The following is a 24736-nucleotide window of genomic DNA, read 5'->3' as shown; positions in this document are numbered from 1 at the left end:
TCCCCCTTTCTATTCTAATAAAAAACAAAACCTTTCCCTCAAATATAAATTGAGCACAACCATTACTATTTTATAATTATAAGGTATAAGATAGACATGTGTATGTGTGTGTGGGTGGATGGGTGGGGGGTGTTGTTACATATGAAAGCCAGAAATGAACATCAGATCCCTGGAGTTAAGAGCATCAGGTGGTTGTTAAGTCACAAGAGATATGTGTGCTGGGAATCAAACTAAAAGCCTCTGGAGGAAGAGTAAGCAGCCTTTATTACTGAGTGCTTTTTTTCATTCCCCAGTCTATCTCAGTTTATCTTGCAGAACATTTATGAGGTACATTTGGAAAACTGTTGTTTATTAATATTATTGATATGCAGAGAAAACTGAAATACCTCTATGTTTTTATAGATGTAAAAGATCTTGACTTTCCTCATCAACTATAAATCCACACCCCAAATAACTGATGGATGTGTCGCCTGTACATTAAAGAGACAAACTAAAATATTGAAAAACACTGATTTTATATTTACTAAGCCAAAACGTCCTAAGGTATGTTAACTTAAAATAAATTTATATAGGTAAAATTATCTCATTTCATTTCCAGCTAAAAGTAAATGATAATTCAGTTACTTTCTAAAACTATAGGCAACTGCATTTTACAGTATGAGAGAAAAAATGTGATAATACTTTCATAATAATAATAATAACACTACATTAGTTGCAGCATTAAAATGTCTGTATCCAAGATTAGCAATGAACTTTCATCCTGAAAACTGGTCTTTTGTCTTGCCTGTTATACCCATTTTTTTTAACATCCAGCCTTCTTATTGGGTAGTAAATATTATAAACGTGCACATAAAATTGTCTTCAGCTGTGAAGTTGCATCAGCTGTAATGTGAAACTACAAGAAATTTCATCTTCCACTAAAGGAACGCCTTGCCTTTTCTCCCTATACTGCCACAAATGATTTTGCCAAGGATGAGTCACAGTCCCAAGAAGAAGCAGATATTGAACTTTGTAAAGTGGAAGCGTGCACCTCCCTGACAGGCAGTTCATCATGCTTCCACATTAAGGTATTAATTTCAATTTCAATCTCCCTGTAAAACAAAAAGGAAGACTTTTTGATTATGAAATAATGACTTTACCGAAGTGACATAAATTATAGTTGAAGACATTACAGTTATACCCTAACAGTTTCTTCCCAGCTTTCCACAGGGTCTGGAGAGTCCAGAAGAACATAGATTTCTGTAATCTAGGTGTTATTTCCATGGAGGACTCATAGCTGTGTTAGCATTTGTCAAATGCTGTCATAGGACATTATTGTACACAATCAATGGCACTTGAAAGTAATTAATATGCCATATTGCTCTATTTCAAGCTGATGGTGATAATATTTTCGAAAAAAGCTGACAGTTTACATCAGAATTCAAGGAAAAGAAAACTCAAACTGATAGAGTATGATATTTTTATAGACTTCTGTTAGTCTTTATCTAATTTATAATTATGTGCCTTAGAACCCAACAACATTTTATTCAGTTATACTTCAACACAACTACACACATTATTGTTTCTAAACAATGGACTAAGATCTATTTTAACTGCTAGAAATAAAATTCTACAAACAGCAGCCATAGTTTTTTCAATGGTGCTGGTGATTTTGAGGTATGCACAAAGTCAACAGATACCCAGAGCTTCTACTTGCTGTCAGCCAAACTGGATACAGAAGTCAGGGCTTGAGAGACTACTCAGGGAATTGCATTGCCTGGAAATAATAACCAAAGCTAGAGACCGTGCTTGATCACAAGTTGAGAGATAACATTGATATCTTAGGTATAGTACATGTTTCATTTTTATAATGAGTACATTTAAATGCCAGCTTTAAAATTAAAAATCAAATAAATATAAAAATGAGATAGGAAAAAATAATAGGCTGGAAAGCCTGCCTAACTCAGAGTACAGCCCACCACTGTTCTATATAACAAATAGGAATAATCAGTCAACTAAAAATCCTTTTCAGCAAATAAATGCATAGGAATGTTTTCACAAATATTTCTAAATTATAAGTTTATGAAATTGTTATGATTTCTACTATAATATGTTCACCTGTAGTTTTAAAGATAATCTTTCTAGTAATGGTATTTATTTTTAGTCAACCTTTCCATAAAATAGTGATGATTACTATTAAGGCATAAAGGTATAATTAAATGAATATATATCCACAATTTTATTTATAGATTATATTAATTAAAATTTTGATAGAAATTTCAAAACTTTTCTTTATAACATGCAAAATTATTTTGAATGTTTCTGGTTTTATATTGTTTCAAAAATAATTATATATAAGTTAACTCTACCAATGAAATTATAAATACTTCTGTGGGTTTTCATCTATATTTTATTTTTATTTTAAAATATCTGTAGAACAAATTTTGATCATATTTTCCTCTTCCCCAACTCAGCCAGATCTATTATACCTCCCAACTTGTTCTCTACCTCACTTAAAAAAATTAAAATCAAACAAAATAAAAAATGTAGATGAAAACAACAAAATAAAACAAATATTCTACTTTGTGTTGTTCAACTGCTATCAGCATGGAGACTGCCCTGGAATGCCAGTGATATTCCCAGTTGACAATGGTGATGTTCCATTGGACAACTGTGAATTTTTTCTTCCCAGAGAATATCAATGGTAAACAGCAACTTAGTTAGGAGTGGGAATTTGCATTTGCTTTCTCTTCTCGGTGCTGAGATTTCTGTCTTTGTTGAACCTGTAGAGATCATATAGATGCTGTCACAATTTCTGTGAGTTCATATAGGTATTAGTCCCATTGTGTAGAAGACAGTCTTTCCCCCTTTTTCAACTTCATGTTACAGATCCCGACTGCCCAGTATTCCCACTGCAGTTGTTGGAATTACCATTTTTTGATGCTGCACTTACACAACATGATGGATTCAGATTTATCTGAGGCTCTTATTGTGGGCTGGAATGTGTGGTGATTCTTTAAATGACAGCCTTTGTGTCTCTGCTAATTGAGGAATATTGAGATTTCGATATAATTAGTTATCTGCCTCCCTCAGGCACCAGTGTTCTGTTGAGCCTTTCCATGGCCCGATCTAACTTTTTACAGATATATTTATCTATTTTTCTATCATCCTTGGATATCCTCATGAATTTTAGTTTTGAATGCTTTGATTTTCCTCAGCTATCATAGATGTTCTAGAAGGAATGAAGAGAGAAAGGATTAGATAAGTTTTTGCACAGGCCATGGGGCTGAGAAGTTCAGAAAACTCAAGAAAGAGTATCCTTGGACACCTTTAAAAATAAAATAAAAACAAACAAATAAAAAGCCTGTTGCCCTCAGTGGGAAAGGAAGCACCTAGCCCAGCCTTGAAAAGACCTGATGTACCAGTGTAGGGGGATACCCAGAGAGTCCTCTATCCTCTCAGTGGAGAAGGAGAGTGGGAGGGAAGAGTGCTTCTGGGAGGTGTGATCAGCAGTGTGATCATCATATATATATATATATATATATATATATATATATATATATATATATATATATATATATATATGATGTACAGAGTACCTTTTACCAGAACCCTTTTTCCTACCTTAGTATTGTCTTTTTAATGGTGTTTCTAGTGACAACATTTGCTGAGTTAGGTGTGTGAATACTTTCAGAGACATTTCCTCATTGTGCTCCATAGTCATAGTTTCTTCTCACCCTGACCACTATTGAGTGGAAAACCCATTCATTCATGTTCATTTATGTGACCATCTTCCTAAAGGACAACTTTGAATGACATTGGCTTCCTTTGGTAATTTTTAATATAAATCAAGATTGGATATTTTATGGGGCAGTGAATGGGACAATCAATTACCATTAAAAATATTTCTTTGCTTCTTTTCATAGTTTTGAATGGACCTAAAGCCTGATTCTTAAAAATGGTTCCCAAAAAAGACTGAGTAAAAGTGTATGTAGTAGGTTGAATTGAGTCCCCTCTCCCCAAGTTTAAGTTTTGTAATCAAATGACTGTGAAATTATGCAGTATCCCACATAAAATGGCTTGTGTATTTGTTAGGAAAAGAGAGTAAGTAAAATGCAGATGCAGAGACATGGGCAAGATATAGGGGACAGAGCAATATGGCTATAACTGTAAACACAGGAAGGCCCAGAACATCATAGGTATGAGCAAGAGGGTAGAAAAGACATGGAAATATTCTCCCTAATGGCTATGCAATTGAGAAAGGTTCAGTAGTCACCTTATCTTGGGGATACTGGTCTTCATGACAATGAAAAATGTCACTTGTTCTAAGATACTCAGCTTGTAGTAATTTGTTGTGGATTCCAGAAGCAAGTAAATATAAATCTGTGAAAAATGAAAAGGTTAGAAATTTCTATCACAGATCCCTACCATTATTCCTCTACACTCTTTGACCTTACCTTTTTTTCCCTATTTCCCACCTCTGTCAGGGCCAGACGCATTCCAACAGGCCCTTTGGTCTTCTTTTAGCTGTTCCTGACTATTTGAGCAAATCTATTTATTTTTTTATTGGTGTAAAGACGAATCTTTTTTCTCTACTTCTAAGTTTTCCTGTTAGTAAATTTAAAAAGAAAAATTGTGCCGAAAAAGTAATTATTCTGTGAAATTAGCTAGGAATCATTTAGACAAATAGTTAAAATATCTGAAAAACTAATGGTAGTTCATTCACTTGGAGAATGTATGCAATTACATGAAGAAAAGAAAAGACTGGAGCTGGAGACAGGAATCTTGTTGGCTGTGCATTGGACTCAGGCTTGGTCCTTCTATCCATCCCAGGAATGTCAGTCGGTGTGCATGTGGTACATGTTCATCAATGAAAGCAAAACATTCATATGCAGAATGTAAAAGAAATAAATATTTAAGTTAATTTAAATAAAGGGCATTTGATTGAGGGTTAAAAAAAGATTTATAAAACGATCCAAATATTATGAAATAAACTTTAATAAATGAGTTATATTGATTGATGCTTATGAAATATTTCTAAAAATAATGAAAGATATTGAGTGTCCTGAAATGCATTCTCTCTTGAAGTTGTTTTTCAAAGATAACCCTATCTATTCTTTGTCTTTAGTATGCAAAGTAATATTCCTACTTACATTGTAGGAAATGAAAGCTTCCTTTAGTTTGAAGGCCAAAATTATTTTTTCAAAAATGATTTACCAATAAAAGCTATATAGCTATATTCAACTTAATTAAAATGGTGAATAACTGGAAGTTTATTAGTAGTTTATAGAGTTATTGTGGGGATACAATTAAATATTAATTTATAATTAATACACATTCGAGACATGACAGCAGTTGACATGTTTCCCCGAATGTGTGTACTTATAATCTCATCACAGAATGTGATAAAGAACATTGTCATCACCTCAAAATGTTTTTTCACTGCCTAGGGTTTCATTTCTTTCTTCTATCTGTTTACACCCTTGTCTCCAGAAAACCTGTAATACAAATTAGATTGGTAAATTTTTCTATGCCCTTTCCCTTGTTGAGAGCTGACTCTGAGAGCAAGTGACAGGTACAACTGTCTCAGATTCAACTGTGTTCATCTCAGGAGTCCTTCTAGACATCTTGTCCTTAGGCATGCTGACTCCAAGACCCTGTAACAGCAAAAAGTAGAAATATAAAAAACTGAAGGTTATCACCACATTGCACTCTTGAGGGTAGCTAGGAAATACATCATTTCCAACAGATGTTACTGTTGTTTACCACAAAGTATAAAAGTGCCTTGTTGGGAATTATAGCTGGGAAGATTATCTTTGTATAAGAAATCCTCTATGCTGTCTGGAAATCTCTCAATTTAGAATATTTCACATGACTGTCTCAGGAGAGCTTCTTCAGTCAGGTCTGCTAGATGCTGTAGAGACCTGATTTGATGATATTTTCCTATTTCTTGCTTCTTTTTCTTTTACATGGAAGCCTTCCTCATAGGGAAACACTGCACTGACTAGAACTCTAACTCAGGATCTCCTGCTGGTTAACATATCTCAACTTCCATTATTGATTTCTGCTAAACGATTATTAAGGTTTGACTATAAAATACACTCCATGGGCTCATTCAGCTGAACACTTGCTTCTGGTTGGTGGGACTGGAAAGGTTATTGGCCCTCTGGAAGTTGAGCCATGCTGGGAGAAGTATGTCTCTACGGGTAGGCTTTGAGGTTTTATACTCTCTGGCCCTGCTTGCTAGTTATTCTGAGATAGATATTTTTTATAAGCAATGAACAGGATACAAGTGAGGACTATTGGATATCACTAACATATTAGACCTCCTTATCCCCTTGATACGTGTTTAAATCCTACAGTCCATAGATACAAGTTTTATGTTTGCAGATTTTGGAATGTATGTGCCCTGGTTAGTGGTAAAGTAAGTATACTGACTTGACTCTTCTCTTCTCTTCTCCTCCTCTTTTCTCTTCTCTTCTCTTCTCTTCTCTTCTCTTCTCTTCTCTTCTCTTCTCTTCTCTTCTCTTCTCTTCTCTTCTCTTCTCTTCTCTTCTCTTCTCTTCTCTTCTCTTCTCTTCTCTTCTCTTCTCTTCTCTTCTCTCCTCTCCTCTCCTCTCCTCTCCTCTCCTCTCCTCTCCTCTCCTCTCCTCTCCTCTCCTCTCCTCTCCCTCTCCTCTCTTCTCCCTTCTCCCTTCTCTCTCTCCTGTCTCCTGTCTCCTGTCTGTCTCCTGTCTCCTGTCTCCTGTCTCCTGTCTCCTGTCTCCTGTCTCCTGTCTCCTGTCTCCTGTCTCCTGTCTCCTGTCTCCTGTCTCCTGTCTCCTGTCTCCTCTCTCCTCTCTCCTCTCTCCTCTCTCCTCTCTCCTCTCTCCTCTCTCCTCTCTCCTCTCTCCTCTCTCCTCTCTCCTCTCCCCTCTGTACAGATGTTTAACATTTTTTTCCAGAAATATACCAATGGTTTAATCTATGGTTTGTCTTTTTTTATTCTAAAATTCATAGGTTTATTGTCTATTGATATTTTCTAGGGTATAAATCTGTTTCCAAGTTTTATCTTGGTTGGTAGAATTTTAGTTTGTTGGTGTTTCTTGGTTGATATGATATAGTTTGTTGGAAAATGTCTTTTTTTAAATAAATCTTTACCAATATTTCTTTCATACATTTTTAGAAACAGTAATTTTTGTTCACTGTAGTATTTTCAACACAAAATAGCATATGACATTATCATTGCAAAATTAATATGCCTTCTTTACTTAACTTGATTACATTTAAATGAATACTATTATACTGTTAAATATTTACACTGGGCAGAATTAATTTCTAAAGGTTTTGGATGCCATCGGCTGAATCAAAATAATTAAATCATCTCAAGATAGAGTTTTGGCTGCTTCTGGCCATGATAAGAAACATTTGCTTTTCTATTAATTAATTCAAAATTTTAGTAAGTATTTTACATTTCTGGACAAAAAAAAAATGGAAGATCAAAAAGTGAAATTTGTTGTAAGAGTATGATTGAGAGCAAAAATCTCCAGAATACACACATAAAACATAACACAGATATTGATGTAAAGTTTATGCCTGTATATATTATTTGTAAAATAATTCTAAAGTTTTGAGGTCAACACAAAATATCTTTGTGACCATTCTCACATTCAATTACATCACTGTGGTCTTCTTTGCAGAAAATACATATTGACAAATGTTTTACATGAGTAATATAATGAACTTCAAACTATATATAAAGTAGAAATGTATTTACATTTCAAGAAAAATGCAGATTTTTTTCACAATCTTTCTTTTGTAGCTGATTTTTGGGAGAATACTATAGTTTATAATATACTGATTGCTGTTGAAAGCAATTATTTAATCAAATAAAATAAAGTTTATAGTAATTCATAAGTATCTAGTTGTACAGTTATAACCCATTATTAATAATGATACTTCAGTTAAAATAAAGTTTTTAACAGTTTTATTGAGGTGTTATTAGTAACATGCCATAAAATTTACTCCATATTTCAATCATTTCAGTGAATTTATAAATTTTACAATGGTTTTATTATGGTTTGGCTTAGTTTATTTTTACATTTGTAATTTTTTCATCTAAAAAGATATGGATTTTTCAGTTGATATATAAAATATGGAAGGCTTTCATTATAATATATTCTGATGACAGTTTTCCTTTCCCAATTCCTCTGAGACCCTGTTTACTTTCACTCCCATCAGAATTTACACAACTTTTGTCCCTTGGTAGAAAACAAACAAGAATGTAAAAATTATACAATAGTCTAATTTTTTGTTGCCTACCATAGCTGATATATTCAGTTAACATTTGGGTTTCTAAGTCAATCCATGCATGAAGATGCATAAGTACGTCATTCCTTATGTATCTTTATGTATCTGTTTCTCCACATAGTTTTTACAAAAGAAAACTGTTTAAATTGACATGGTACATGTATGTGATAACATACAAAATCCAACTAATGCTGTTTATGCATGCATATGCATGGTAGAGAGCCATCCACTGAAATATCAGACATCCATAAGTCACCACACCCACAAAGAAGAATGCTTTTCTTTCTTTCAGCAACAGCTGCCAATAACTCCAGAGTAAGGAGTAGAGAATAGAAAGAGCCTTCTTTATCCATGCTGGAATATTTTCTTACTTAATATTTTATATATTATATGACGTTAACAATAGCAAATGAGTTCCTGAAACAGAAAAGACAGAATTTCACAGATCCTCTGGCTCTTTTCTTGATCTGTCTCTTCTGTGAAGTTTCCTGATCCATATTGGTGGTTGTGATTGACATGGACATTACATTTAGGACTAGCCTTCACAGACTCTTATTTTCAGGGCTTACACTATTTATCTCTGTGTTGACCACTATGTATTGTAAAAGGATATTTCTTTGACAAAGTATTAAAGAAGCCCAGGTGTATGGATTCTGGATATAAACCTATTTAAGACAATTGACAACATGATGAATATAGTCATGGGCTTTTGAAAGGGATTATAGTACAAGCCGTGAAATCCCTTCCTGTGGAATGGGCCTCAGATCCAGTCAGAATATTGTGATTATCCTATGTCTGTAAAGGTAACTTTTACTAGCAGATGTACTATTGTCTCAAAGGCTTACTACTGAATAATCTGACCATTTCTAGGTAGTTCTCACTCTGGCTGGCTGGTTCATCTCAGCTGTTTTGGATCAAACTTGTCTCCAAGCTGACTGATTCAAACTGGCTTCTCTTTTGCTTCTCACTGAATTGTTTTGTTGAAAAGAACTGCCTCAGAACTCCATGAACTGCACTGCAATGACTGCACAAAACTTAACTGAACTCTACTGACTCTTCTGCAGTCAAATGAACTAAACTGCACCTGTGTACAGAGATTGAACTAAAACCCACTTAATTAAAATGCTCTACAGTCAACAGGAATGACCCCCCCCCCACTTGATGGATTCTCTCTCCCTACACTGTTCTAAAATAGCTTCTCTTCCCCATACTGTTCTCTTGGGAGTTGGTCATGTCCTATCTCTAACTGATTCTCTCAAATCCTTCTCTGATTCATCACTTCATCTGCCCCTCAATAGACATCACATTTAAACTTAGATTCTTCCTTCTACAAACGAATTTTACCTTAAACATGTATACTAAGGGTGTGCCTGTAGTCCAGGCAGAGGGATTAACAGTGTGTGGTTTGTTTGCATTCCAGTTGGATTGTATAGACCTGTTTGGATGGGATCTCTCCTAAAAGCAGCCATGCTGTGCTGCCAGATTAAAACTTTTCTATATATACCAATCACTGCCACTATTGCATGAATGGTCACCTCTTGATTAATAGGTAAATGTTATAGTGTGCAGAATCCAATGCTTGATAAAAATACTAATGTCTTTACTCACCTTGAAGACAGCTTTCTATCAGTTTCAAATTTTCTAGGTTTAACTCCTCAAATATGTGATGCCTTCATACATTGGCTTTTATCATGTAGTTTTGATGGCTAACCAAGGAAAAAGAGAACATATAAGAAAAATGTATACATGTATTCAATAGATTATGACTCAGTTGTCAAAAATATATGAGACTTAAAGGTAAAATAATGGCACTGGAAAAAATAATACTGAAAGAGGCAACTGAGGCTAAGAGAGGCAAATATCACAGGTTCTCAGATTCAGATTTCAGCTTAACATCTCTGGTTTTCTCTGACCTTGAACATTATACTAAAGCTAAGAAAATAGAAAGAGATATTGTTAATGCTAATGAAGGGGAGCAGAGGTAAGATAAAAGTGGAGAGGTGGAATACATGGGGTGAAAAGGCTTAATCAGAGAGAGGTATTGGAGTATGGAAAAGCAATGATTTGGTGAAGGAGAAGCACTTATGCTAGGGGTGGATATATGAAAAGCCATATGGAAAATATTATGATGGCTAATCTTGGTTGTCAAGTTGATGATATCTGTAATCAAGTAAAATCCAAAAATCTGGCAAAGGCTGTTGGGGTTTTCCTGATTGGACCATTTGAGCTGAAATGACTGTATTAGTCAAGGTTCTTTAGAGTCACAAAACTTATGGAGTGTTTCTCTATATTGAGAGAATTTATCATGATGACTTACACTCTGTAGTCCAACTACTCCAACAATGGTCAGCTATGAATGAGAAGTCCAAAAATCTAGTAGATGTTCAGACCCGCAAGGATAGTTGTTTCAGCTGGTCTTCTGTGGAAATAGATTCCAACAGATGTGCTGGCAAGTAAATGCAAGCAGGCAAATGAGATGAATCTATCTTTGTCCAATTTCCTTATTTAGGTCTCCAGCAGTGGGTGTGACCCAGATTAAAGACACCTTTACCACCATGCTTGGATCTAGGACTTGTTTTGTCCCAGGTCAACCTTGAACTTAGAGACCTCCTTGCCTTAGTCTCCTGGGATTAAAGGTATGTACTACCTTGCCTGGGCCTAAGCTTTTCACAGCAACTATGCCTCAAGATCTCTATGCCAAGATCCAGGTCAGAAACTTTTATGTCTTCCAGACACCTGATCTGGACCACATATCAGCCCTCCAATTCTGGATTGTAGTTCATTCCAGATATGGTCAAGGTGACTACCAGAAATAGCCATTACAATGACCCATCCTAAATCTGGGTCATATCTAATCGTTGCAGCCTGCATAAAAGAACATTGAATAAGAAAGCTCTTGGTTTTTTCCTATGTGCCCTCACTCTTGGCTTGCCGAGGTATTCCTTCCTTAATATTAGAAGCTACTTTTTCACAATTCCAATATAGAATGAATAATGGAAACTCTTTGCGAATTTCCTGGGACTCTAGGACCAGACTGATGATCCTGAGAAATCTACCCAGGAGAACTATGCAACTACTGGATTGTTGATGTTTCTATAAATAGACAGCCATTTTGAGAAATTAGTCATTATTGAACTACATGGAGGACAGCCTCCAAAACACTATCCTCAATCCTTTTTGGATACATATATTTAATCTATCAGTTCTGTTTCTTGTGAGACCCATTGTCTCAAAATCTAATCAAAAGGCATAGAAGGATAGTTGGATTCACAAGATATAAAGAAGAAGTAGTATATTTCAGTTTGGGTGATAAAACAGGGATGGTGCATAAAAAATGAAGGGTAGATCCTGGCATGGTGGCGCACGCCTTTAATCCCAGCACTAGGGAGGCAAAGGCAGGTAGATGTCTGAGTTCGAGGCCAGCCTGGTCTACAAAGTGAGTTCCAGGACATCCAGGACTATACAGAGAAACCCTGTCAAAAAAAAAAAATAAATAAAACCCAGAAAACAAACAAAACAAAACAAAACAAAACAAAAAAAAACATTAAAACAAACAAATAAAAAAGAATGAAGGGTAGGAGCTAGGTGTGGGCTAGCCTAAAATAAGAATGTATGTAAAGAGGCTTATGAAAACTCACTAGTTAGTAAGGGAATTCCTAAATATAATGTAAAAATAAGATTAGTGCAAATGTACATGTACCCTCTATGTGTAGACATTAGTACTTCTAGAATGCACAAGTTATTAAATTAAAAATGTAGTACAAGATATAGGTATATTTTTTATGGGTTTGGGTTAAAGAAGCCCTGATTGACTCAAAAATAAAAAATAAAAAATAAAAGCAACAACAAAAGAAAAACCATAAACTACCAGTGTTGTCTTGCTGTTGAATTTTTAAAAATATACTTATTATAAACTGATCCATGTTAACAAAATTTATCTTTTTATATTAACACCAATACCTAAGGAGTACTAATTTAATACTCATTTCCTCTAATTAGATATTTGAATTTTTGCACTTTTCATATAAACAATTATTGATATAAGTAATAATGATTCATCAACTATAGGGTAGAAAGTAAGACATCACATAAAGAACACTCATTTACATTGTTTTCCTGAAGACAATAGATAATAGATCAGGGTGAAGAAAGGCGTGAGAAATTTTGGAAATATGTTTCATTTGCTGATTTCTCAGAATAGTTTTAACTCAAGACCCAGCTATATTACTTCAGGGGATATACCCAAAAGATGATCCACCATTCCACAAGTTCACTTGCTCAAGTATGTTCATAGCAGCTTTATTTGTAAAAGCCAGAAACTAGAAACAATCTAGATGTTCCAAACTAAAGTGTAGATGAAAAAAATGAGGTTCAGAATATTACACAACAGAATATTACTAAGGTTTTAAAAGCAAAGGCATAAACAACATTTTCAGGCAAAAATGTATGGAACTAGAAAATATTCTGAGTGAAGTAACACAGATCACAAAGACACACATGATAATGTACTCGCTCATAAGCAGATATTAGCTCAAAGTGCATGATAAACAGGCTATAATCAACAGACCAAAAGAAGCTAAGAAACAAGGAGAGCCCAAGGAAGGATTCTTGAATCTCACTCAATAGACATCAGAGCTGGATAGAGGAAAGAAACTGGGTGGGAGAGGGGATCTGGAGGGGAACAGTTGTGAGAAAAGTGTGTGGGGAGAGAGGGCTGGGGGAGAGAGTGGAAATAGGTGTGAGGGTGAGGGGCATCTCTGGGACAATTCGGGGACCTGGAACTGGGCGGGGGACTTCTTTCAATGACTGACCCAACTTGACTTATCCCATTCAAGAGTGTCAACTCCTGACAGGATTAATGACACTCTGCTATGCTTGCAGACAGGAGCCTAGAATAACTGTCTTCTGAGTTTCATCCAGCATCTGTTAGAAACAGATGCAGAGATCCAGAGCAAAACAGTAGGTGGAGTGTGCAGAGTCTTTTGGAAGAGTAGAAGCAAGGACTGAGGGAGTCTGAGGGGCCAAGGATGCAATAAGAAGGCCTACAGAGTCATCTAACCTGGGCCTATGGTGGTGCACAGAGACTAAACATCAACCAAAGAACATGCATGGGCTGAACCTAGGCCCCCTACACCAAGGACCAGATTGGAGAGGGGGGTCCTGAGGCATGAGTATTTGGGAGCCTCAAAAGAACAATTCAAATTGGGTACAAGTTGACAGATCTGTGTTCTGCTTGAAATAGCTCTCCAGAGATCTCTAGAGAGCTGACCTATTTCAGAACAAAGCCTAGTCTTTTATTTGCATATCAAATGAGTTGTCCACCAGGGGTTTCCTTCAGATTATCCCATGAATTAGTATTTTATGACCTTAGCCCCTAGATTCTTAGAAAAGAGAGCAAGCATTTTTTTTTTTTTAACAAGGCAAATGAATTCAGAGATCAGCTTGCCTTTGTAAGCACAAACAATAGCTAGCTAGGTTGAATTTTGTTCTGAGATCAACATTCCCACCAAGCTTCAGCCTAACTCACTCTGTCAGCTCTGTCCAAGGCTGACATTGAACTCAGGAGTCTTCTGTACCTTTATAAGCACAGCACTAAACTTAGCTGGGTGGGATCTTGCCCTGCAATCACCACTCCCCAAATCTCTTCATCTTCTTCCATCTTTCTGACCAGCTGGATCATAGTGCAGCTGCCTCTGTTTTATTACATTCATGAAGCTCCGCCTAGAATTGATATTGCATCACTATCTTTTGCAGAGTTGAGAAGTCCTGTCTATATAATTTTGAACTCATGGGTTTTTTTAGAGTTCTTTCCCACAACTTTAGGGTTGTCTGGAAGGTCACAGCTTTTACCATTTTGCTAAGGACATTAGACACACATTCACCTCCTGGATTCATCCTACTTCTAATTATCATAGAGTCATTAACCTTGGCAGGGAGAAAGTCCTCTGATAATGTAAGACCCTCTTTTGGGGACCCTCACTATAGTCTCGGGATAGAGTGCATCCAAAGAAACTTGAGAATCCTTCTTGCTGCAAACACATGAGGCAGTTTATTGGCAGAGCTCTGGGCCAACATGCATCTCTTGCAGGAGATAGTGCAGTCGACCTCGAGGCTCAAAAACTAGGGGTTTTTATGGAAAAGGGTCTGGGGCTGGTGAAGGAATTGGCGCGGTTTCACATGATTGGACAATTTAAACTTCAACGGAATAGTTATACATCAGTAAAAGTGAACTTATAGATGGGGCATCAGGAAGTCTGAGGGCAGTGTGCTTATCTAGGTCAGCAAAACATCTGGTTAATATATGACTCCGAACTGAGTCAGGAGGTCAGCAGGCAGAGGGAGGTGCCGGGCCAGATGGTGTTGACTCAACGGAGATAGTCCTATTCTTCCTTGCACTCTTTTTATCTGTATGGTCAAGCTATTCTCAGGAATGCCTTAACAACATGCATTGTAGGTCCCACAATTTCATCTTTCTCTCATTCCTCTCTTCTTCTACTGAATAATTCTAACCTTAGAACTTTAGAGGTCTGTCTCTCCTGATTCCTCTTCTATCTGAATGATAGGTTGATATTGTTGTTGTTAAACTATGAGTTTAACTGCACCTATTCTGCTCTGGATAAAAGCAATTACCCTATTTATTATGCAGGGTCCAATCGTCAAAAGCACAAGCAGAATTACTAGTGAACCGGTAATGGCAGACAGAAAGGTGGTTAGCCAGGGAGAACCAGTAAACCAGGACTTGTACCACCCTTGTTGAGTCTCTCTGTCATGATTTCTTTTATCTAACCTTTCCTTGAATCTTTGCATAGAATCTCTTACAACGGCAGTGTGGTCTGCATAAAAGCAACACTCCTCTTTAAGGGCGGCACTAAGGCCCCCCTCTTTTAAAAACAACAAATCTAGCCCTCTTCTATTCTGCAAAACCACTTCGGACTTCACCAGGGCACTCACAGATTTCTGTATAGCTTCTATGTCTTCATTAGAAGTGGATGCTCACAGTCAACTATTAGATGGATCACAGGGCCCCCAATGGAGGAGCTAGAGAAAGTATCCAAGGAGCTAAAGAGATCTGCAACCCTATTGGAAGAACAACATTATGAACTAACCAGTACCCCAGAGCTCTTGACTCTAGCTGCATATGTATCAAAAGATGACCTAGTCGGCCATCACTGGAAAGAGAGGCCCATTGGTCAGGCAAACGTTATATGCCCCAGTACAGGGGAATGCCAGGGCCAAAAAATGGGAATGGGTGGGTAGGGGAGTGGGGGGGGACTTTTGGGATAGCATTGGAAATGTAATTGAAGAAAATACATAATAATAATAATAAAAAAAACAGCCTCCCACAGTGCCGCAAGATGATGATCAAGTGTGACCAGTGCGGCAGTTCCTGTACCTATCCCAGCCGCCACCCCTGCTCCCAGGAGTACAGCTAGAGTGAGAGTAGCCTGATTTCTCCTATACCTGGTCATCTGGTCATCAAAATGCTCTTCTATCCCTTCAGATCCATGATAATAAATTCAGGACAGGAGCTGAATCATCACACAAAAATCCTGGTAGCTATTGAAAATACTAGTAGCTATGCAAGGGGTAAGTCAGGTATTGCAAGCCCACCATCCTCCTCTCAGGGCCAGATAATAGTTGGAGGTGGTGGTGTGTACAGGGATAGTTTGGTTGCACAGATGCCCATATATGGGGGGTATTGTCTCCGCACAGGGGCTGTACACTGTCACTTCAGTTAGAATTGGCTTGCCTGAACCTTCCCAGTCACAGCCTGAATGGCTAGTGGTATTGCTGTAGCCCATGTTGGGGGCTGTCCCTTCATAATAGGGGGTCCCTGCCAACAAACATAGCCAGCAGGAGCCAGTATCTTGAGGTCGGGTGCTGTTGAGGCCACAATAGGCCCCCTGGATTAGGTTAAAAAGTCAATCTCCAGTCTTTAAGCTGTCCATACTCCAGGCAACCGAGGTGGGGGGTGGGGGCGCACGGTGTGTGTGTTTGCAGTAACATTGGGGGCCAGAAGTACATCCACCGCTGGAAGGACCTGGAAGGGCAGTGTGAGGGAGCCCTGGTCTGACAGAATCTTATTGGGGACAAATGGTTGTCCTGGTGAGGTCTCAACTTTTAGTCTAATTCGGAAGGTAAACCCAGGATCTGTTCCTGTCACATAGTACCTCAGGCCCTAAGTTCTGCCTTTTTCCCACTCTCGAAATTTCTTTCTTTTCTCCATGAATTCAATGCGGAGAGGCTGGCAATGTCCACTTTTTAGACATGTTCCCCCACCTGTCACCAGTCCAACCTTTACAGACTAAGATTAGTTCTTGGGTAGAGGAGGGCTCCCCATAGAGCTGCTTAGTTGTCTCGCACCCCCACTCTTTACAGAAAAGTGGTCTATTCCTCCACACATTTTCTCCATTTCTCTGGTTCTCCCCTCCATGGGACATACATAAAAGTTACTGTTGGCCATGTCCCTCCTAGCTCTTGCATAACAGCACCCCACTTTATCATAGGCAACTTAGTCTCTACAGGCAGAATAATCTTAGTTGGGAGGTTTCACTGGCTTGGAGGTTTTGGGGTCTGTGTCAGGGATGTCCCATGTGTCTAATCCTGCTACCAGGGCACAGGTGTCTGGGGTCAATGCAGGCCACCAGGGTTGAGGGGTAGTATCTTTTATGATACTCCAGATGGCCTCTCCCGTTCGTGACAGGACCTGCCAAGTTAATCTCGCAGGGGAATGGGGGTTACTTGCTCTCTTACTGGTGGCACAGGTGAAACTTAAGGGGATTATCAGTTCTTTCCAGTGTCCACTCATCTTGGTCAACCTCAAGAGGGGCCTTCTTAATGTGGGATGCATGGACCCAGGCAGGGATTCCTTCCACTTTAACAGTGTTTGGCGTCGTCAGCAGCACCAAGTAGGGTCCTTTCCACTGTGGCTCTAGGTATCCCGCCCAATGTCTCCTCACCAGGACAGTGTCTCCCACTTCTAATTGATGTGGCACCTGTATGTCACCAGCAACATAGGTTTCTTTCAACTGTTCCCAGACCTCCCTTCTTACTGTTTCAAGAGCCTTGAGCCAGGTTAAGAGGAGAGAGAAGGGCTGTCTAATCATTCCCGCCTGTCTCTAAGGCCATTTTGGTCAAGGTCTCCTTTAGTGTTCTGTTCATTCTCTCTACCTGTCTTGAATTCTGGGGTCGGTATGCACAATGTAATTTCCAATTTGTCCCCAGTTGTCTGGCCAAACCCTGACTTACCTGAGAGACAAAGGCAGGCCTGTTGTCTGACCCGATTACCTTGGGTACCCCAAAACAAGGAAGAATTTCTTCGAGTATCTTCTTGGCTACCACAGTGGCTGGCTGTCTTGGTGGGAAGCGCTTCAACCCACCCAAAGAAGGTATCTATAAAGACTAACAGATATTTATTTACATACCTGGATGGTTTTATCTCAGTAAAGTCAGTTTCCCAGAAGGTCCCAGGTCTGTCTCCCCGCAGATGCCTTCCACCATGGAGCCTACTGAATCCACCATTGGTGAGCGTGCAGGCTTGGCAGTTGCTTACCAGGTCTTCTGCTGCCTTTTGTAGTCCAGGAATGTGATAGGGGGACCTACTGACTAATTTTATCCTCTTTTTAGATCCTAAATGAGTGAGACGGTGTATGTCAGTTAAGTACTTTAGCCCCTCTTCTTCTGTGAGAACCTTTCTCTTTGTCCCTTCTTCAGCTAGTTGGGGCACAGTTTTAATTACCAGAGTCATTGGCCCCTGAGCTGCTTCTTTAGCCACTTGGTCTGCCATTTGATTTCCCTTTTCTACTGGTCCAGTCCCTTTTTGATGTCCTGGGCAGTGGATTGCTACCTTGAGAGGCAGATGAACAGCCTCCAACAGACCAAGGATCTCTTCTTTGTTCTTAATGTCTTTTCCAGTGGAGGTCAATAAGCCATGCTGCCTATAGATTGCTCCATGGACATGAGCCATAATGAAAGCATATTGGCTGTCAGTGTAGATATTGATAGCCTTACGCTCTGCCAGCCTCAAAGCCTGGGTTAAAGTGATGAGCTTTGCTTTTTAAGCTGAGGTTCCCTCAGGTAGACTTCTGGACCATATGACAGATTTTCCATCTACTACTGCTGCCCCAGCCCTTTGCTTACCTTCTACCACAAAGCTGCTTCTGTCAGTGAACCAGGTTGCTGTTCCTGGCCATGGCTGGCCAATATCTCCCCGCAGTTGTGCACGGGGGGCGGGGGGTGGGGGTTTCGTTAGTTTGGGATAGTAAGGTAGTGGGATTGAGGACAGAAGGGGGAGCAAAAGTCAGTCGCTCAGTCAGCAGCAAGCTTTGATAGTGAGTCATTCAGGCTTTGGTCATCCAGAGGTCAGGCAGTTGCCTGATAATGCTCTCAAGAGAGTGTGGGGCCACCACAGTAACATTCTAGCCCATGGTCAGCTTATCAGCATCTTTTACTAGCACCACGGTAGCTGCTATCGCTCGTAGGCATGAAGGCCATCTGCTAGCCACAGGGTCCAGTTTCTTTGATAGATAAGCTACTGGGCGCTTCCAGGGCCCTAGGGTTTGAGGAAGAACCCCATGGGGTACCCCATTTCTCTCATCATATACAAGGTGAATGGCTTATTTTACATTTGGCAGTGCTAGGGCAGGGGCTTGTAGCAAGGCCTTTTTCAGAGTCTCAAAAGCCGACTGATGTTCTTGGGTCCAAATGAATTCCCCTCTTTCCTTTGTTAGGGGGTACAGTGGGGCTGCCAGGGTGGCAAACACTGAGACCCATAGTCTACAGAATCCTGCTGTCCCCAGGAACTCTCTTACCTGGTGAGGGATGGTCGGTGTCCCAATTCACATCGCTGTCTGTTTTCTGGCATCAGTGAACCATCGTTGTCCATTCCTCAGGATGTATCCCAAGTAGATCACCTCTGCTCGGCATAACTGCACCGTTTTAGCCAAGACTCGATATCCCAACTCACCCAATTCGACCAGGATGTTCTGGGTCCAAAGTTCACACTCTTCACTCATTCCTGCAGCTATCAAAAGGTCATCAACGTACTGCACAAGGGTCACCTGGGGATTGTTGGCTCAAAAAAAGGAAAGGTCTCAGTGCAAGGCCTCATCAAACAAAGTGGGTGAATTTTTGAATCTCTGGGGTAGCCTCGTCCATGTGAGCTTTCCAGGCTTTCCACTTTCTGGATCTCGCCATTCAAAGGCAAACAGGGGTTGACTATTGGGGTGTAACCTCAGACAGAAGAAGGCATCTTTAAGATCTAGAACCATGTACCAGGTTTGCTCAGGTGGTAGTGTGCTGAGCAGGCTATATAAGGATTTGGTACTGTGGGGTGCATGTCTTGAATTCTTTTATTGACATCCCTAAGGTCCTGGACTGGCTGGTAGTTGTTCCTTCCTGGTTTCTTTACCAGAAGTAGTGGAGTGTTCCAAGGGGACTTGCAGGGGACCAGAATTCCCTGATGAAGCAGTCTGGTGATATGGGGGCGTATGCCCTCTCATGCTTCCCTGTTTATGGGGTTTTGTAGGACCCCAATGGGGGTAGCTCCTGACTTGAGCTCTATTACCACTGGGGGAACTTGTCTTGCCATTCCCACTCCTCCCGCCTTGGCCCATGCTTGAGGGAATTGCTTAAGTCAGTCTTGTAGCCCCTCCAGGGGCTTTGATTTGCCTTGGTAAATCCAGTACTCCTCCCCTAATTGCAAAGACAGTACTAAGGTCTGAGGCATCTCTGTTCCCTACGATACTTTTGGCCAGGGAGGATCGAAGGTTATTTGAGCTTTTATTTTGGTTAATAAGTCTCTTCCTAATAGGGGCATGGGACACTCCAGAATGACCAGGAATGAAGGAGTTACTTAATTCCACCCTAGGTCTACCGTCTGGGACATAGTCCATGGGTATGACTTTTGTCCTATGGCTCTGATCACTAATGTTCTTTCTTTCTTTTTTTCTTTTTTTTTTCTTTGCCCAATGGTGTCTGGAGTAATGAAAATTCTGTGACCATGTCAACCAGGAAATTGACAGGGGTCCCCTCCACTTCTAATGTTACCCTAGGCTCAGGGAGGGGGACCGAGCCCCGTCTCCCCTAGTTTTCGTCTTCTCCAAGGGACAGTACCTGTGTTCCCTGATACCTCTTAGGGCATTCACAAGCCCAATGGCCTGTATCATTGCAGTATGCACATCAGTCTGTTTCTACGTGTGGTTTCTCTCTTCTGGGTCTCCTTGGCCCCTGCCATTTTTCTTCTCTCAGGTCTCCTGGCTGCCTAGCCCTACCTCTTCCTTTCTCTACTGTGGTGGCCAGAATCTGAGTCAAAACTTTCTCTTGCCTCTTGTCTCTCCTATCCTCATCTTCTCTTCTCTCTTTCTTCTCCCTTTCTTGCTTTTCATCTGTCTCTCTCTTGTGATACACTTTATTAGCATCTCTAACTACATCCCTTATAGTATAATCCTGCAACCCTTCAATCTGCTATAACTTTATCCTATTATCAGCAGCTGATTGCTCGATGAAGGCCATAATCACTGAGGCCTGCTGCCCCTCAGACTTAGGGTCAAACGGGGTATACCTCCTATAAGCTTCCACAAGTCTTTCTAAAAAGACTGAAGTAGGCTCAGTTGCCCCCTGCATAACTTCCCTTACCATAGCCAAATTGGTGGGCCTGCGAGCAGCACCTCTGAGACCTGCCACTAGAGCCTGATGATAATTGGACAGCCGTTCCCTACCTTGTGCTGTGTTATAGTCTCATTGAGGGCATGTCAGAGAGAATCCTTCATCTATCTTGACCAGAGTCTGAACAGGCCGTCCGGTCTCATCTTGGACATTCTTCCGAGCCTGGAGGAGAATTCTCTCTCTCTCCTCAGTAGTAAACAGGGTCTGCAGAAGCTGTTGGCAGTTGTCCTAGGTAGGCTGATGGGAGTACATCAGGGATTCTATCTGTCCTGTAAGCCCTGTAGGATTCTCTGAAAAAGGGGGTGATTGACTTTCTAGTTATAGAGATCAGAGGAGAAAAAAGGCCAATACTGCAGAAGCTGTAGACAGTTCTGGTCAGCTGGAGGAGCCCCAATGGCCCTGAGGGGAAGCACCATGGTTGAATCAGTCCTTGTTCCCTCTGAGGGACCTCCTCCTCAGGTCCCTGGGGCCGGGAGCTGGACCGAGGGAGTTGAGGGCTGGGGAATAGGTTGGGGGGCTGGAGGGTAAGATGGTGGTAGGGGGTCTGGCCACTCCGGGGGCTCCTCTATCTCCAGACAGATCTTAGGGGCATGCACTGTTGGGGTAGTATTTTCACTGTTTCCTTCATTTTGTGGTTTTGATTTCTCCTTTTCAGCACTCTCCTGGACCGCCAGGATCTTAGTGCCTGGGCGTAAGGGTGGGAGAAAGGGCCGAACCCAAGGGGGTGGATACCACGCCAAATCCTCTCACACCGTGATGTATGGTTTCTGGTCCGGGTGTACGTATAGATCGGGGCATCAGGAAGTCTGAGGGCGTTTGCTTATCTAGGTCAGCGGAACATCTGGTTAATATATGACTCCGAACTGAGTCAGGAGGTCAGCAGGCAGAGGGAGGTGCTGGGCCAGATGGTGTTGACTCAATGGAGATAGCCCTGTTCTGTCCTTGCACTCTTTTTATCTGTATGGTCAAGCTGTTCTCAGGAATGTCTTAAGGACTGGCCTGCTAGGACATGCCTGGGCTTGTTCCTCTTTGTTCTCAGCCTCAGGCAGCCTCTAGGCTCACAAACAACTTTCTGGTATATTTTACATGAATTGTAGGTCCCAAAATTTCATCTTTCTCTCAATAACATTGCCAGAGAGAACAACTCCAGTAAGAGGAACATAAAATAAATTATGTGCATTATTATACAAACAAGACTCATGCCTAGCAACCATCAGCACTTGTGGAGGCCCACACACTGCCAGCTCTCCTTCTGGGGCAGTTACTGGGTCACAACATTCCTTCCACATGACCATGCAGGACATGGAACTTATACATGTTGTGATTATAAAAAACATAAAAGAATATAAGAACATGTCCTATGGGGTGTGGTGAGATGTGGGGGAAGGGGATGCCTCTGCTGGCCCATGCCAAGGCATCCCTTCCCCCTGAGAGACCAGAATAGAGTTTATTTAGGGAATGTGGAGGGGAGTTAAGAGAGTAGTAGAGGCAAAGTAAAAGGCAGAGAGAAGGAGAGAATAGAGAAGTAGAGGCCAGCCATGTCCATATGGAGAGAGGTGGGAAGGGAAACAGGAGAGGCAAGTGTAAGAAAGGCAAGAGAGTAAGAGAACAAGAGAAGGAGAAGGGGGCAAGCAGCCCCTTTTATAGTGGGCCAGGCCTACCAGTGGGAAAACTGTGCCAAGTAACTGTGGGGAGCAACATACCTGGCTGTTGTCAGGTAACTGTGAGGATGGAGTCCAGACAGAGTATCAATAGTACACATATGTAGCATTTGTGCAACTTGCTCTTATTGCGGATTTTCTAACAGGTGGAGTGGGGTGTGGTCTCTCCTTTGTTTGCTTGCCTTTGGATCCCTTTCTCTTTGCTAGGTTGCCTTATCTGGGCTTAGTGGGAGAGAATGTGCTTAGTCCTGCTGAGACTTGATGTGCCATGGTGTGTTGGTACCCATGGGAGTCCTCGCAATGGGGGGAAGGAAATGTGAGGGTAGAATTGGGAGGAGAGGAAGAGGTAGCTGCTATCATGATGTAAAGTGAATATATAAATAAATTAATAAAACAGTTGATTGACAATGCTATTTTTCTCTGTTATGAGATATCACCATGCTCTCATTTTAACACTATTCATGTTGATTTATAAAGCCAATGATACCTATGTATGTATGTATGTATGTGTGTGTGTGTGTGTGTGTGTGTGTGTGTGTGTGTGTGTGTGTAATCATTTAGTACTAGTAGATCAACCACTCTTACTAACTAAATCTTATATTTCTCTAATTTTCCAGGAAGAAGATGGCCATTGCCTTTCTAACCATTTACTTTCTAATGGAAAGTAAAGTGAGTTTATTCTATGAAGAAACCTTTTACTCTATAAGGCAGCTTTATGTTAGCATTAAGCTTGAGGCCATGTAAATTCTTTCTTACAAGTAGCAAAGTGATGCTAATGAGTATCATGGTGAGAATCTTCTATTGCTCACTAGGTAGCTTCTAAGTGAACATTAATCTAGCTGCTGTGGGAATGTGGCTTCCTAAACACAAAAGCCTTCTTTTCCTTAATTTTTGTCATTTGTTATTATATATTTAGAACAAAGAAACATTATATGCAACCCTGCTGCCATGCTTGGGGAATAACCACAGTCAGATACTGGACAAAGAGACAAGTAGGATAAAAAAAAAACAAAAAACAAAAACAAAAAAAAAAACAATCAAACATCTTCTGAACCAATTCAGATGGCTGCAGCAGCAGCAATTGGAGTGGAAGGGAATGCATTATATAACTTGGACATACTTGGGCATAATGAAAGAAGCATAATGAATAACATGCAAACTAAAAATATCAGTCTTCTAAGTGGCTGAACCTTCAACAAACTATCAAATCCATTGTGCCATCCTATTTGGAATATTAAAATGAAGTTGTCGTGGCTTGGATATGCTTGGCTTGTAGGAAGCACTATTAGAAGGTTTGCATTGTTGGACAAAGTGTATGACTATGGGAGTGATCTTTGAGGTCCTATGTATAAGTTCCTCCCAGGGTGGAAGAGAGTCTTCTCCTGGCTGCCTTTGAATCAAGAACTCTTGGTCACTCCAGCATTACGTCTGCCTGCATCTTTCCATGCTTCATGCCATGATGATAATGGACTAAATCTCTGAAACTGGAGGCCAGCCCCAATTAAATGTTATTATTTATACGAGTTGCCTTGGTCATGGTGTCTGTTCACAGCAAAAGAAACCCTAACGAGACATGAGTGAAAGAACAAAGGGTACTTATCCTTGTTGAGTGGCACTTGCTGGATTTCTCTGTTTGTGTGATTTCATCTCCTTTTCTATTTTCAGAATACTTCTGAGAGTCTGATTTAGAAATGTTTGAGTGCCAGAAACAATATAGTTTGAAAGGAAGGGAGTTAAGGTTTCAGAACAAAAAAAATTTAATTGCTTAGAGTCACAAGAGGATTGATTCATGAATTAAAACAAAACAAAAGCAAAGCAAACCAACAAAACAGTGAGATACATCTTTGTCATCTGGGCCCTTTTGAAATACATTTTCTGAGTAATTTGATAGTCATGCCTGCTAATATAGCACATTCATATGATTTAGTCATGACTTCAGATTATCCCTCATTAGAAATTGATTGACGTGTCTCATTCTGATGTTTCATTCATCTGGGTCCATAGCTTTAAATATACATATAGACAAAACGACAGATGGAATAAGGAGAGATAATATAGTGTTAAGAGAACATAATTATTTTTATAGTAAATAGGACACTAACCTCAACAACTAGACATGCTATTTTTGTCTTCTTCTAATT

The 24736-nt window shown here is 40.0% G+C and overlaps 1 long non-coding RNA gene across 8 annotated transcripts; it reads right to left on the bottom strand.

The window, feature by feature from the left end:
* Positions 1-241: 241 nt before the first annotated feature.
* Gm34038 lies at positions 242-18671 on the bottom strand. Of its 8 annotated transcripts, none has more exons than XR_385679.2 (6): positions 18409-18671; positions 17694-17898; positions 9877-9974; positions 4256-5636; positions 2562-2762; positions 242-1091 (listed from the first exon to the last, which is right to left on the bottom strand). It is a non-coding gene; the product is annotated as a predicted gene, 34038 (long non-coding RNA). The 8 variants fall into 8 exon arrangements; XR_876895.1 differs by lacking the exon at positions 242-1091 and adding an exon at positions 10586-10714 and having other exon boundaries at positions 2363-2762; XR_876894.1 differs by lacking the exon at positions 242-1091 and having other exon boundaries at positions 2363-2762; positions 4256-4362; positions 5405-5636.
* Between the last annotated feature and the right edge of the window lie 6065 nt (positions 18672-24736).

Source organism: Mus musculus, chromosome 17, assembly GCF_000001635.26.
Source record: "Mus musculus strain C57BL/6J chromosome 17, GRCm38.p6 C57BL/6J".
Taxonomy (NCBI): Eukaryota; Metazoa; Chordata; class Mammalia; order Rodentia; family Muridae; genus Mus; species Mus musculus.
This window is presented reverse-complemented; position numbering and strand designations above follow the sequence as displayed.